Genomic DNA, 16,096 nt, shown 5'->3' with positions numbered 1-16,096 from the left:
ACGTCTTCATCATCATTTCATCCACATAATGACGCGCAGGTCGCCTACAGGTGTTAAATTAAAAGACCTGTATATGGCGAGCCAAACTTGTCCTCGGACACTCCCGGCACTAAAAGCCATACGACATTTCATTTTTGTACTTCGATTTCGGAACCTAGGAATAGTGCAATAGTCAGGAAAAACAGTTGTCTTGATTGCTTTTCTGCCATAGCGATATATTAAAAGTTTAACTTTATCGATTAACTAGGCACTTCCATTAAAAACATACCCTCTGTCTGTATGCTCGAATGAAACACAGAAAACAAATGACGATCGACAAGCGCATACTGATACCGTGTACCAAAAAAAAGTCCATAAGTATCAAGAAGAAGAAGAAGATACCGTGTACCACTTGTTAGACATTTATCGGTTGTGTTTTTTTAGTATATCACTGGTCTTCACAAACGATTATCATCGCTGGCATAAGGATCTCAGCAAGGCTTCTAGTCGGCCGTGATCACTGGAACCGGTAATTCACCATCCTTTTTGATGCCATTTTCAGTCTCTATCCCATTATATCCGCTTTGGTGACGACACCATTACCACAAGGGTATTGCTGGCACTGCTTACCGAAAACTCAACTTGTCTCTGGTTAGTTACTGCAAATAGGAGGTAAGAAAATATGATATCGACTTCGCCAGTAAAATAATGTGTGGATGATAATGTGGTTGGAGTTGCTGGTTTCCTCGTTTATCAAACTTTTCTCCGATAGTTTTATTTTAACATCACTGTGCAAGTTGGCTGGAATTCAGTGAATTATATTGGGTTTTTTATAGACGAGGATTTAATAATCCTCACTGGAGTCCCGATCCCCTATCTCCGGTTTCGTGTTGAAGTGTTTGATATGTTATTACGCCATGATACTAGACATTCGGGTTTTATTGGGCTTCTCTGACGTATTATACCGTATGCAGTTTTATTATGTTCATTGTGTTATTTTCAATTGATACACTTCATAAAGAACGTTTTAGGTTTTGTGGGTTATGTAGACGAAAGGTAGGCTACGGAATCAATGAAATGTCACTGTAACATGTGTCCCAAATGGAATACAATAATTCATTTTACTCAAATAAAGTGTAAAATCTGCAGTAAATTAAGAATAGTACGAAATATTTTACTTGCAGGGAATAATACTTGCTTTACTACCTCACAACTGTTTTTTCTGCTCCGTTGCAGCGCTTCCGTATGTTTTATGTATGTCTAACATTTTCGTGTGGGATGTCTTTGCTCACTGAAGCTGTTTGAATTAATTAGATGTAGTTTTCTTCATGTTGCTCATTCGTTTTGACCACTAACTCATTCATTAAAAGATATATTTATTCCTTTCAACAAACAAGTAATATATTTATTGGTCCAGGGATCATGCTATTTTGCTGTTTAGACTGCCTGCGCTAGTCATACGGACAAAGATAATGACAGACCTAACACTCCCATTTGGCGGTGCAAGCCCTCAAGAAAGAAACAAAAGACGGCATGAGCAGTGGAATACAACCATGACTGACTCCAATCCTCAGACCGTAAATGTCAAAAACACGTGGCATCCGAAGTAGTCTAATTGCTGGTATTGGTTAACATGAAAATTTCACGTATAGTCCGCGCACCTTTTAGCGACATTTCTTTTGTACGGGGGGGTGGAGTAAGGAGGGACCTCTCACGGTTCCGGTAATACTGCCAACTGAATGAAAATGAAATCTGAATTGAATCGATAATATGATCGATCGACATTAATTTTCTAAACCTTTATTATCTTAAGCCAATAAGTGTGTCATTCACACTTTATATAACGTTTCTCGATGTGAATCCTGTTCCCAGCATAAATTCTATAGTTTGGCTTTGCTGTGTAAACAATAACAGTACTAGCACGTAAAGTGTACACCAGATGTCACACAGCGATGCATAAGCGATTCATAGTTTGTGTTTCAAAGGTTGCCAATACAAATCTAGAAGATGCCCGAGGTCGACCTATTCAGCACTAGGGTGTCCATGTATCGCATTTTTGTTCCATTTGGGACAAATATTACAGTGACATTCTGTGGATATCTTTGGTTTACATAACCGGCTTTGTGAACAAATCATATGTTCGAAATTTCATTGTAATTTTTACCCTGAATGGAGGATAATTGCCTTTACGGAAATCAATAGTAAAATTAGCAGTAAATTGTTAAATACCATTATTACTAGAGAAATATAGATACATATCTACAGCGACTATTTTGCTGTAGGCACAGCTCTCTCTCTTCATCGTGCCAACTCATATTGCCGTCCAGGACTAATAACGACAAATGTAAGTCTGTGAATTCTCAATATCTCTGTCCATCATGACTAGCGTGGGCAGTTCAAATGGGAAAATGAAGGTGATAAATATATCATGACACAAAAATGATTTTATTAATTCATTGTATTATTATATTTATAAAAATAATTTATAATGGCAGATGATTTATTATATTGATTATATTACATATTTAGCTTGAAACATTTGCATTCAGTAGCTTTCATTCCGAAGATAATAGATAACAGTAATATTGAAAACACATCTACGATAATTATATACTTTTGTTCATTAATGATTTATGGGCACAAGTCAACAACTCGCCCCACCATGTAACATAAAGCAAACAAAGAAATCAACAGACTTAAGTTACCAAAGACTTCATGCACAAAAGTAGACTCTATTGCACGAACAAAAGATATACTGGAGGGCTGTGACGTATTAGCATTCATAGTTGTAATGTAGCAAAGTGTGTATATATTTCTGTAGTAATAATGGTATTTATTAATTTATGTAAAAGCTATTATTATCTTCCATTTAAAACAAAAATGATAATGAAATTTCATGGATACGATTAATTCACATACTCAGTGTTTTATTTCATTTGCACGGCATCCTGAATTTCTAACAAAATCCCTGTGGATTAAGTTAGTTTCTTTTGATTGCTCTTGTTAGTTGGGAACATATTAGTATATTGCAGATCAATGTTGGGTCATTTATATATGCCATTCATGAAATTAAAAATGTTGCTGCCATTATTTGTACACTTAAAAAATAAGTATGTACCGGTAAGTCATATTATATCTTTAGCATGAAACATTTGCATGCAGTAGCTTTCATTCTGAAGATAATGGATAACAGTAACATTGAAAACAAATCTACTGAACAAGAACAATGGTCACTGTCTTACAAGCTATGTAACAATCACTTTCAAAATATATTATTACTTGCCGGCCCCATGGTAGCCCCTTTCGGTATTTCCAGGTAGGGGCTGGTGACTCAGACAACCTGGAATCTCTCAGCTGACCTACAGAGTAGGACCAGCTTTTCTGTGTATTGTTCTCGGTGGCCTGCTCACCTGCGAGTTCCTTGGAGATTCAATGGGAGTGTTCTGCCTGTAGTGACTTTGTGAAATTTCTGGATCAAATCATGAGAGCTATAAAAAGGGAGCCTAGTCGCGGACAGTCGGTCAGAGTTGGACTCCATTGGGGGAGTCAGATTGACACTGCACGAGTTGGGGTTTGGTGGCTGGGCTGAGGGTGACAGATGTGTTGGTTGTCGCTAGTGTCCCACCAAGGACTGAACCAGGAACATATCTGCCAACTTTGCAGATTTATCAATCAATCAATCAATCAATACTGATCTGCATTTAGGGCAGTTGCCCAGGTGGCAGATTCCCTATCTATTTTTCCCTAGCCTTTTCTTAAATGATTTCAAAGAAATTGGAAATTTATTGAACATCTCCCTTGGTAAGTTGTTCCTATCCCTAACTCCCCTTCCTATAAATGAATATTTGCTCCAATTTGTCCTCTTGAATTCCAACTTTATCTTCATATTGTGATCTTTCCTACTTTTAAAGATGCCACTCAAACTTATTCATCTGCTCTTTGGTACTGAGGTGCTGCACTTCTGGCCATCTAGATACCTACATTGCCATCATGTAACTATTGTTCGTGCCTTTGCTGGCGAGATGTAGTGTTTACAGTGCACTATGTCTTCTGGTATGGGCTATATCAAATTTGTTACTTTCATTGACCTGTCACAGTCTCATCCTTGGCTTTGACAATATGAAAGTGACTGAGGTATGAGTGATGCTAGTAATACCATTCCTTATGCAGCCAGTCCCTGTTATGAATGGTGTGAAAATATCGCTCATAGGGTCAGTTGGTGCATACATTTCAGTGGGCTTGGCAGACTGATATGTAAGGGCAACTGCTGGCTCGGTGAGGAAAGCAACGGGAAACTACCTCACTCCTCGTTTCCCTAGTACGCCTCTTCAGTGACGCCTAGGCTATTTATGACAGCTGTTGGCGAAGCTGCAGAGGATCAAACCAGCCTTCGGGCTGATTACCCAACATACACAACTATTGTTCACTCTACTCCGAGAGGCTGTTTGATCTGTTGTCCTTGTGATGGTCATTGTTGATGCTGTAATAATGATGGAGGCTTGAGTAATGTTCGGTAAATATAATGTGAACTACTTCGCGGAAAGAAACGACCAAAATAAGATGTTTCAGTATGTTGTGAAAATATCAATTAAGCAGTGAGCACGTCGTAAGGTATTGTTTATCCATATATTTATGGTATGTTGTGCTCGAACGATTACGATGCTAGCTTCTACTAACCTGAAGGACAAAAGCACGTATGAAATAATGTTTCATTTTCTTTGGTGGCTTTCTTTTCTTTCATTTACATTTTTATCTTAATAAACCCTCATTTAATTTTATTCGATTTTTATTGCTGGTAGTTAGTTTTGTTTCCTTGTCATGAATTATTATTGATCAACGCCTTCAGTTCGAGGCTGTTATCTGCCTCTCCTGATCGGAGTCCACGCTCTCGAATCTCCCGTCGTGTTATATGGGTTCGGTGCATATGGTAGCAGAGCGTGGTTCGATCAGGACGTCTCCTCTGTAATAGACTCGGGCGAGATGGAACTGGAGATGCCGATTTATGCTTATTTTATTATGTGATGCCTCAATTTCTCTTAATTTATCTTGTGAAGCCACTATTATTCTGACCTTAATTTTGAGTCATATTTTCTGTTTATCTGCATTGTTGTGCCAATCGGGGTGTATGCGTTGTGTTTATTTGAGTTGAATAACATTGTGTTGATAATGGAGAGTCAGAAAACGATTGAGACGAGTAAACATACCGATGTTTTGACTACGGAAATGCCCGACGCTGTGAGAGATAAAGGGGAGGATACTGATGGGCTTAATGCTTCACTTGCGTCCGATAATGATAGTGCTAGGTGCCCTGACCGTGGCAATGTTATGGAGTGTCGTAATCGTGCTCTTGATCTGAACCGTGAGGAGCCCGTTTCTCCTATTTCCAGACCTGCTTGTTATCCGAACGCTAATGCAAATATCAATCCTGTGTTTGATGTAGTCCGTAAATGGAAATTAAATTTTTTCGGGGGAAGGCAATAGTTCTAGCGTGATTGAATTCTTAGAGCGGGTGGAAGATATCGCGGAGTGCAGCTCGCTACCCCTCGATCTATTCGTACCTGTCATCCCCGGAATGTTAGAAGGGCCGGCGTTGAGATGGTTTAGATTGATGAAAGTCAATATTCGGTCGTGGGATGATTTCGCCGTCCGCATTAAGCAGCGATTTGGTTTATCAGATATGGATTATTGTTTAAAACAGGAAATTTTTAGAAGGACCCAGGGAATGGGAGAAGGTATCGACGATTACGCCACAGGCATTCTAAACCTATTCAATCGTTTAAGCGTTAAGGCACCGGAATATGAGATCTTTGACCAATTTTATCGAAATCTGGCCCCTGACTATAAATTATATATAAAGAGGTCCCAAATAGACTGTGTCGAAGATATTATAAGTTTAGGGCGTGAGTTCGAATCGACAGTCAGTCAGAACAAGCTGTATCGTCCACCTCCTACTCCTTCCGATTGTTCTTTCCCCGATGTTGCCTGTCGTGTACCCGTCAAATCGGTTTCTTTTGGTGCCGCCCCCTCTTCATCTCGGCCTTGTGGCAGTCCCGATCGAAAGTCCGACCTTGCATCCCCACCTCGGCGCTATGTCAACGCCATTCAACCCTCTAACCCGACTACCGTAAGCAACGCCACTGCTAGAAAATGCTGGAATTGTGGTAAACTGGGACATATTTCGAAGTACTGCCGGTCTAAGAGTCCTCTCAAATGTTTTAATTGTGGTCTTACTGGTGTTACTCGGCGCGTGTGTCCGCGGTGCAATCCTGAGCAGGGAAACTAAAGGCGCGCTGGCGTGATGGCGCGCCGTTGGCGCCTGATATTGGTGTGAATAAAAGAATCTGGGGTCTCCCCTCGTCTACACCCTGGGCCAAGATTTTGATAGGATCGCGAATAGTTTATGCCTTCTTTGATACTGGGTCGAGTCTTTCGTTCATCAGCCAATCCCTTGTATCTTCCCTCAATTTGACGTATCTGCCAGCCTGTGAGAACCTGGGAAAGTTCATGTCCGCTGATGGGCGTCAGGTGTGTGCCGTGGGTCGTGTCGAGTGTCATATCAAAGTTCATGGTTTGTCTTGGGACTGGACGTTCAATATTGTTCCCGACTTCTCTGTCCCGGTCATTTTAGGATCCGATTTCATGTTGGCAACTGGTTTGTCCATTGATTTCATCAGTCGTACCTTTGCCTTTCGATTCAAATCTGATGTGAGTTACCCCTTTGAAACCCCCTTTCAGCGTGGCACTGCATGCGCCATCGTGGAATCTCTACTGCCCAACGCCTAATGTGAATTGACGGAAAATCAAACCTTGATGTTGAACAGTCTGTTAGAAGAATTTTCCGATGTGCTGACTGCCGATCTGGGTTGTGCCAAGATTTTTTCCTATTCAATCGAACTCAAAAACGACGCCCCTGTTAGGTCCCCTCCGTTTAGCTGTTCACCCCCTAAATTGTGCGCTATGTGCGAAATGGTAAACGAGTTGTTAGAAAGGAAGGTCATCAGTCCCTCAAAATCGCCCTATAGTAGCCCCGCTTTCCTTGTCCCCAAAAAGGACGGTCGATTTAGGTTCGTGGTCGACTATCGAAAAGTCAATAAGAACATCGTCTTTGACAGTTTCCCGTTGCCTACCATTGAAAGCGCATTTCAACATTTTCATGGCGCAAGGTTCTTCACTGTTTTTTATTTCAATTCGGCGTACTATCAAATCCCCTTAAATCCTAAAAGTCGTCCTTGCTCCGCCTTCGCCACTCCTTTTGGGCTTTTCGAATTCAATAAAGTGCCGATGGGTATCTCAATTGATGGCCAAGCGCTTAGTCGGGTGATGGACTCGATCTTCGGAGAACTAAAATTTTCTTATGTATTCAATTTTCTGGATGATCTTCTCATATATTCCTCGAGTTTCGACGAACACCTAGCTCACCTGCGTGAGGTACTCACTCGTTTGCGCAAGCACGGTTTTACCATCAATCCCAGAAAGGTGTCTCTTTGCTCTAAGCGCCTGAATTTCCTTGGCCATGTCATCTCCGAGTCCGGCATTGCTGTGAACCCTGACAGAGTCAAATGTATCAGAGAATTTCCTCGCCCAAAGAATGTACGTGGCGTTAGAAGATTCTTGGGTATGGTTGGCTTCTACAATCGTTTCATTAAGGATTTCTCCCAAATTTCGGCCCTCTTAAACCTTCTCATAAAGAAAAATAGTCGCTTCATGTGGGACGAACCCCATACCAACGCCTTCAATCAGTTGAAAGATGCCCTCTGTCGAGCCCCTGTTCTTCACAGTCCAAATTTCTCCCTGATTTCGTTCTACAGTGCGACTCTAGTGAACTTGCAGTTTCCGCCGTATTAAATCAATCCGATGAGGATGGGAAGCTGGTCCCCATTGCATTCTTCAGCAAGTTGTTGCACGGAGCTGAATTGCGGTACTCTATCTATGAAAAAGAATGCCTAGCCGTAGTCTTGGGATTGAAAAATTGCGGTCTTAATTGGAACACCGCCATTTCTTTGTCCATACGGACAACCAAGCGCTACCATGGATGAGCGCTAATGTCAAAAGACTCGGTAGAACGGCTAGATGGATACTCCGTTTGTCAGCTTATAAATTCACCGTTGTTCACGTTTGAGGAAAAGAAAATGTAGTTGCCGACTGTCTGTCGCGCATGTTTGACGGGGTGCCGGAGAGTGAGGTCGAACCCGAAGACGATTGTTATCCATCCGAGTTTGTTGAAAGCGTCAACATTTTGCAAAGTTATCCCTGGGCTTTCACAGACATCTCCGAGCATCAAAAAATGATATTGAATGTCCGGAGCTGATGAAGGGTGTCGCCGATGGGTCTCTTCGAGACAAATCATTTGGTGTCAATCGAGGGCTGTTAGTCCACCGCAGCCGTAAAAATGGCAAAGACAAGGTTTTCGTTCCTCTGGTATTACGATCCATGATGTTACACTACTACCATGACTCTTACCTAGGTGCTCATCTGGGTCAATTCAAAACCCTGAATCGTATCTCTCGGGATTTCTTTTGGCCCAACCTCAAAAAGAATGTACTGGAGTATGTGAAAAGTTGCGACATATGTCAAAGGTGCAAACATGCGCAATCCTGTCATACTGGTCTTCATTCCGCTGACATTGCATCCTACCCCGGAGAAAAGTTGTTTGTAGATTTTTTGGTCCTCTTATGAAGTCCAAAAATGGCAACAACGGAATTCTGTCGGTAGTTGACGCCTTCTCTAAATTCGTCTGGTTGTGTCCGGTTAGAAAAATTAACTCGAGCAGCGCCATTCGCCTTCTATCTCACCATATTTTCGGAGTTTATGGCCCCCCAAAAATGTTAGTAACTGACAATGCGTCTACCTTCATTGGCAATAAATTTCGCCATCTGTGTTTCGGATGGGGAGTGAAGCAGGTTTTTCTGAGCCCCCACTATCCCAAACCCTCACACGTCGAAAGATTTCATCGCAATCTCAAGGCCTGTCTGAGTGTTTACCATAGCGCTGATCAGCGGACCTGGGATGAAAATCTTGATTTTTTTGTTCTAGCTTTCAACAGTGCAGTCCATGAGTCCCATCGCTGCAGCCCGGCAGAATTATTCATTGGTAGAAATCTGGCTGACACATTGGAGTTGAAATGTAATATTGAATACCTGAGCAAACCGTCAAGGAACAAGAGATTGAACAGAAATGGAAAGATGCAGTCGCCCACTTGATCCGTGCACGAGACCGGGTGGCTAAACGGCTCAACCGGGGCAGAAGAGAGGTCGCCCTGCAAATTGGAGACTTGGTGGTGGTGAAAACGTTTCCTGTCAGTTCTGCAGCTAACCAGGTCACCGCCAAACTGTGTCATAAATGGTCAGGCCCCAAAAGGATAGTCAGATTCTTGGGACCTGTCACCGTTGAACTACACGACCTGAGAAGTAACAAATTCTGTAAGGCTCACGTGTCTTTGTTGAAAGTTTGCCATCCACGGATCCAATAATACTTCATTAATTTGTCATATTATGCTTAATACTTGTACATGTTCTTTTGCTTGTAGCAACATTGGCAGTCTTCAAAAAATTCTCCTTTTTTCAGGGATAATATTGATAAAAAAGAGAGACCGGAATGAAAAAAATAATCGGATGTCGTGAATTGGAGATGAGACGAAATGAATGCGGATTCCGTGGAAAGGGGAGGACTCCCAATTTCATCTTCGCTCAGCTATACTGACCATCGCTGGTAGAGACATTAAATACATTGCGTAAAAAGAAGGGATAAGAAAAAAAAGGGAAGAGAGACTGATTAATTCAGCCTGTTATTGTTAATCAAGAAAGTACTGAACCTCAAAATGAGATGAACTGGATTTCATGATACCTTGTTGTGTACATAGCTTGTAACTATATCTGTCTTGTGCGTTTCCTTTAGTTGTAGTTAGGATGTAAGATTCTTTAGGTTAAGATGTGTGCACACTCTAGTTATAAGGTATGAGTCTCATTTTAAAATGTGTCTCTTGGCTGATCACCAAAGGAAGACACATTTTAAAACGGGGCTGTGGGATGATGAAACATGCTCGTTTAGCATGTTCATAACATGTTGGTTTATCTTTGATTGCTAAGAGCTTGCATTAGCTCTCGTTTGACTTCACTAAAATGACTATTAACTATTTCCCAAACTGTACCGCAGAGGGCAGCGCCCCTGCTTTTTAAACGGATGGTCCTTCCTTCCGCGAGTCTTTGACTTTTATCTCCTTGACTTGATGTCTTTGTTATTGTTATGACCTGAAGAACAGAAAGAAAGATGGAGTCGCCTCTAATCGCAGTAGCATTTTTGAATTACCGATGGGTTTTTATAAGGTTTAAACTCTGCCTGTATTCATATTCAGATTTTTTATTGATCAGCTTTCACTACAGGTAATGTGAGCTGTGTTTTCACTTTTATTTTATGTTTATCTTGTGGCTGTTTCAAGTGCCTTGTAATCGCGACTGACTGATATACGTCTTCGTCCCGCGATATGAATGGGTGTGTGTTTGAGGGCATCATTGTGGTGGTGGTGATGAGGTAACTGGGTCTCTACGAGAATTGTCATTATGTGCACGACATTATACTTCTTTAGTGCCACCAAATGTTAGTATGCTCTGGGTGTCGACATGGAGATACGTCGTACCCTGTGTGTGTGTTGGTGGGCTTGTATGTGGGCCATGGGTCCATATCGTCCAGCTTATAAAATATTTGCTGTGTGCACGTTTCTACGTCATGTGTGGGAACTTACTTATGGCCAGGTGAGTCATACTACATGTGTTTGCGATCTGTTTTGAAAAGAGGTTATTGACCCTATTGTTGCCCGATGTCGACAATGCCTGAATGTTTGTGTGTATGTGTGAGAGCGAGCGAGGGGCTAAAGGGATGTCATATCGGTCAGTTAATTTATGTTCCTTTTCATTTATTCCTCGTACACTTGGTTTTCACTTCGAGTGCGGTATTTATTATTTTGTCTTGGTCAGTTTTGTGACCGTTTTGCTTGTTCTTATGGCCGCCATTTTTGTTTCATTTTAATTCAGGTGATGCGCACACCCACTTTATTTTCTTTGCCTTTTGTGTGCTCTTTGGTACTGAGATGCTGCACTTCTGACCATCTCGATACCTACATTGCCATCATGTAACTATTGTTCACTCTACTCCGAGAGGCTGTTTGATCTGTTGTCCTTGTGATGGTCATTGTTGATGCTGTAATAATGATAGAGGCTTGAGTAATGTTTGGTAAATATAATGTGAACTACTTCACGGAAAGAAACGACCAAAATAAGATGTTTCAATATGTTGTGAAAATATCAATTAAGCAGTGAGAACGTCGTAAGGTATTGTTTATCCATATATTTATGGTATGTTGTGCTCGAACGATTACGATGCTAGCTTCTACTAACCTGAAGGACAAAAGCACGTATGAAATAATGTTTCATTTTCTTTGGTGGCTTTCTTTTCTTTCATTTACATTTTTATCTTAATAAACCCTCATTTAATTTTATTCGATTTTTATTGCTGGTAGTTAGTTTTGTTTCCTTGTCATGAATTATTATTGATCAACGCCTTCAGTTCGAGGCTGTTATCTGCCTCTCCTGATCGGAGTCCACGCTCTCGAATCTCCCGACGTGTTATATGGGTTCGGTGCAATATATGCCATGAAAGTTTTTAATTCGACACTAAGCAATCCTACCAATATATGATGGCTCATTGATCATGATGAACTGTGTTTTACAAAAATTGGGCAATAAAATGGTCTTTTACCCATTTATATTGTATATCAGTACTCTAGAACAAATTGGCTGATAGTGTATTCTTGCTAAGATCTCTCATGACAGAATGTCTAAAAGGTTTTATATATCACTCCAAGGTCAGTAGTCTATTTTTAACAGCTGTTTAGATATAATTCAAAAAAGAGATTTTATATGAAACTTGGTGCTACTGTTAATTTTTATGCACAGTTACAAGCATTTAACAACGCCAGGAGATAGAAATGTACAGAACTGAATATAGAACATTTTATGTCTTTTCTAGAAGTTTATAAGGAGGTATTGAGGTGGTATTTGTTTATCAGTTATCAAAATGTTTTATGATATAACACTATTTTAAATTACAGGTATTTTAGAAGGTTTATGTTTGTACATACATGTATTATAAATATTCTAATGTAACTTTTTGTTGCTAGGGGTTTTACGTCGCACTGACACAGATAGGTCTTATGGCGACGATGGGATAGGAAAGGCCTAGGAGTTGGAAGGAAGCGGCCATGGCCTTAATTAAGGTACAGCCTCAGCATTTGCCTGGTGTGAAAATGGGTCTAATGTAACTAGGTGAATGTCCGTGTTACTTCATCCTAGGCTGATGATGGCATATATTCCCCATGGGAATCAACATCTACATCATTTGATGGCCAGGCAGGCATCTATTTTTGAAAATGAGTTAGCTCTCATAGTGCATTGGCACTGCTGGTGGCTTCAAATAGCCTATGCAGTGGCCTCCATGGTATGCACTAGCCTTGCGTCTTGGGTGGTGTGCTAAGTCCCAACTGACGAGCCTAACTTAGCACACGAGGGCGAAACGCAGGCAACCAAGAATGAGTTAGCTGGAAAATTTATAATGTCCAATAATGACCATTATATTGGTATTATAAATTTACTCATTCAGGACAAATATTTTAGGTTCCCTATGGGAATCAACATCTACATCACTTATAGTAGAACATAACCTGCCTGTAAATTGTGCCGATCATGCGGGACCTTTGTTTCGCAAAATATTTGCTGATTCGGAAATCGCTAAACGATATGGGTGTGCTAGATCGAAAACAGCGGCTATCATTACAGAAATGTGCATGAAAGAAAGGGCAAAAATTGTATCACATTTGCAGGTGAATGCATTTTCTATTGCTACTGATGGTAGCAATAAAAGCGACTTGAAAATATATCCCATTGTTGTAACATTTTTTAGGCCTGAACTCAATGAAATTCAGAGTTGTCTACTCTCTGTGCCTAATTTAGAAAGGGATGCTGCTGGAGCTAACATTGCCAATCTTTTGTTTTCAACCTTTCGGGAATTCCGCATTCCATTAATAACTGCCTAGCTGTTGGTGCTGATAATGCTCCAGTAATGGTAGGATTAAAGAATGGTGTGGCAGTATGTTTGAAGTGGGAAAATAGTAACATAATAATCGTAGGCTGCTCTAGTCACATAATTAATCTTACTGCCAAAAAAGGGTGTGGCGTGCGAGCCCGTAAATGTAGATGAAAGTATAATTGATACATCTGGAAAGGAGTGCAATGAGGAAAGAAAAGTTCAGAGATTTTCAGACTTTACACAACACAGAGATCAGGAAAATACTGAAGCATGAGCCTACTCGATGGTTAACACTAAGAAGGTGTTTAGATAGGACTTTGCTGCAGTGGAACTCTTTGGTTACATTATTCAGAAGCGAAATTGTGAGTAAGGATTCTCAGATGGGAACTTTGAAGACTTACAAAATTTCTAACCTCAGTTTAAGTGCCATGAACGTGCTACGCCTGCGTAGCAGGGGGAGAGGTGATACTCCCACGTGGCGCGTCCCAGGTGGCGGGTAGGGGGGTCCTAACCGGCTTGCCAGCAGACTTGAGGGAAAGAAAATACCTCTCGCGGACCAAACACACTACCCCCTGGGGGTGGGGGACGCACATGTAGAATACACCCGCTGTATCCCTTGCCTGTTGTAAGAGGCGACTACAAGGGGCGACCAGGGGATGATTGAATTAGAACCATGAAACTACTCTTGATTCATACCATCATGTGGGAAACACCATGGGTTGCATGTACTAGCGAGTAGTATCACTAAATTGGTACGAAATAGGTTTGTTATTAGTTGCAGTAAAAAGCCTGGCCTGGTGGATTCTAGTACCCTTGCATTGTACCCATGTGAGCAACACCGTGGGTCTGGGCGTAGCCTGTGAGTTGTACCGCTATATGAGCGGCACCATGGGTCAGCGTTGCCTGTGATTGGTACCCACTATGTGAGGAACACCACAGGAATACCGGCGCCCGTGACTAGTACACCTAGGTGAGGAACCTTACCGGTTTGCGTTGGCTATGAGTGGCGACATTGTGTGAGAAACACCATAGGTCTGCGTTCACTGTACGAATTGCAATACTTGTGAGTAGTACCATCTTGTGTGGACCACCGTGAGTCTTCGCTACTTTTGATCAGTACCCCAAAATGACAAATACCATGGTTCTACTTTACTCGCGACATGTACCATTCTGTGGGGCCTTAGACGTAAATTTAGCACCCCTTCAGACATCAAGCATCATTGTGCTTTATGAATGGTCCCTTGGTCAGTAATACTCTAATTAACTACCTTCTTTTTGAGTCTGATCCACTATTTTTGTTTGTTTGTTTTTGTTTTTTCGTAGGGTTCATGTCCATCCATTCATTCTTCATGACATTTTTTATTTTATTTTTGTCAGTGGATGAATTTGAATTTTTTGTTATTCCATTTCGTACCATTAGGGGCCGATGACCTTGATGTTAGGCCCCTTTAAACAACAAGCATCATCATCATCAACAGTTTAAGTGCAGATGTGTCTTGTTTGTCTGAAAAGGTGAAGGATTGTCATAATATTTCACCTCACTCCTCAGTTAAAATGAAAACCCAGTCATCAGTTTCACTTAAAAAAATGAAACTACTGATGAGACTAAGAGCCATTCATTGTCACGTGAAGAACGACTTTTCATGTTCCTTTCATCAAATCTACATAAATCTTTTTGCCTTTTTCTCTCAAGTTTTATGAATATAGTTGAGAATCCAAACGTAGCTCTTCAGTCAAGTATGCCGCACATCCACATATTGGGGTTAGTTTTGGAGGAACTATTGAAGAATGTGATGGCAAAGTTTGCGAAACCATGCATTATTAAAAGCTCCTCCTCTCTAATTGATGTAGATTATCATACTCCAGCAAATCGAAAGGATGATTGTGATCTAATGATAGGGAATTCTGCATTTGTTTTAGTGAACACCTTGAAGTGTGAGGAAAAGTGCATATTCTTTAAGTCTGTTAGAAAGTGTTTCTCTTCATCATGTGACTACATGCTACACACATTTCCATTCAAAGATGTTTTAATTAATGCAGAAGTTGCAAATATTTCTGCTAAAAGTAAGGCATCATTTTCTAGCCTTAGATTTTTTATTAACAACTGTCCGAATATTTTGACTAGTGAAACGGAACATTTGGATAAAGAAACTGATATTCTGCACTCCCAGTTCTGTAACTTTCAGCTCGAAGAAATAGACCTGGCAAAAGGAAGAATTGATGTTCAATGGGCATTGGTAGGTCAGATGAAATCAGCTGATGGTGTACTTAAATATGACAGACTCTCTAAGGTGTTGCTTGTTATTTTATCAATCCCACATAGCAATGCAGAATGTGAACGGATTTTTAGCAGAGTCACAAAGACAAAAACACAGTTGAGATCTTTGCTGTCTGAACAAACTTTGGAGAAACTCTTAACCTTGAAATTAGTTCAGCAAGGCAAGTGCTTCGAGCAAAAATTTAGTTCCGAGTTTCCGAATAGGGCTAACTCAGCTACCGGTGTGTTGAACAACAGTTAGTCGTAATGTGATCACCATGTTGAAGGATGAGAAGTCACATGTTCCTACAGTTCAGGTATGTCCAGTATTTAGTATTCACATATAAATGATGAAATACATATATGTAGGCCAAAGGGAATTGTTAATGTATTTATTTATAATGAATTTTTACATGCTCTGCCATCAGTGATATGTCGTAATATGTTGTGATTCGCTGCCAAATTTCTCCTGATTTTTCACTTTTGAAAGTTGGCATGTCTGCTATTCCTATCCCTGTCCTATTCCATTGTCGCAATAAGACCTCTCTCTGTTACTGCTTACTTGTGCCAGGCTCCTGACTTTCATCTGTCATATCTGACCTCCCTTGGTCAACTCTTCTTCTTTTCCAATGCCGATGGTATTAGAATATTCGAGGTCTGGTTGAGTTTTAATTTTCATGCCCATCCTGGCCTTTGTCTTTTCTAGGCCGATACCTTCATTTTTTAAAGTGTTGGATCCCTTCCTTCTTTTCTCTTCGATTAGTGTTATATAGAAGATGGTTG

General features: G+C 40.7%; 1 protein-coding gene across 4 annotated transcripts in view; it reads left to right on the top strand.

Annotated features, from left to right (window-relative positions):
* The first annotated feature begins 376 nt into the window (after nt 1–376).
* LOC136884677 (zinc finger protein OZF) overlaps nt 377–16,096 on the top strand; it is a 92,468-nt gene continuing 76,748 nt past the window's right edge. For 3 of the 4 annotated variants that reach the window (XM_067156943.2, XM_067156941.2, XM_067156944.2), the window contains exon 1: nt 393–651. The gene's annotated coding sequence lies outside the window, so the exon portion shown is untranslated. Of the gene's footprint in view, nt 652–16,096 lie in introns of all 4 variants that reach the window. The other variant, XM_067156942.2, reaches the window with a different exon arrangement.

Source organism: Anabrus simplex, chromosome 13, assembly GCF_040414725.1.
Source record: "Anabrus simplex isolate iqAnaSimp1 chromosome 13, ASM4041472v1, whole genome shotgun sequence".
NCBI lineage: Eukaryota > Metazoa > Arthropoda > Insecta > Orthoptera > Tettigoniidae > Anabrus > Anabrus simplex.
Note: the sequence above shows the minus strand (reverse complement) of the source record. Positions and strands in the feature narration are given on the sequence as shown.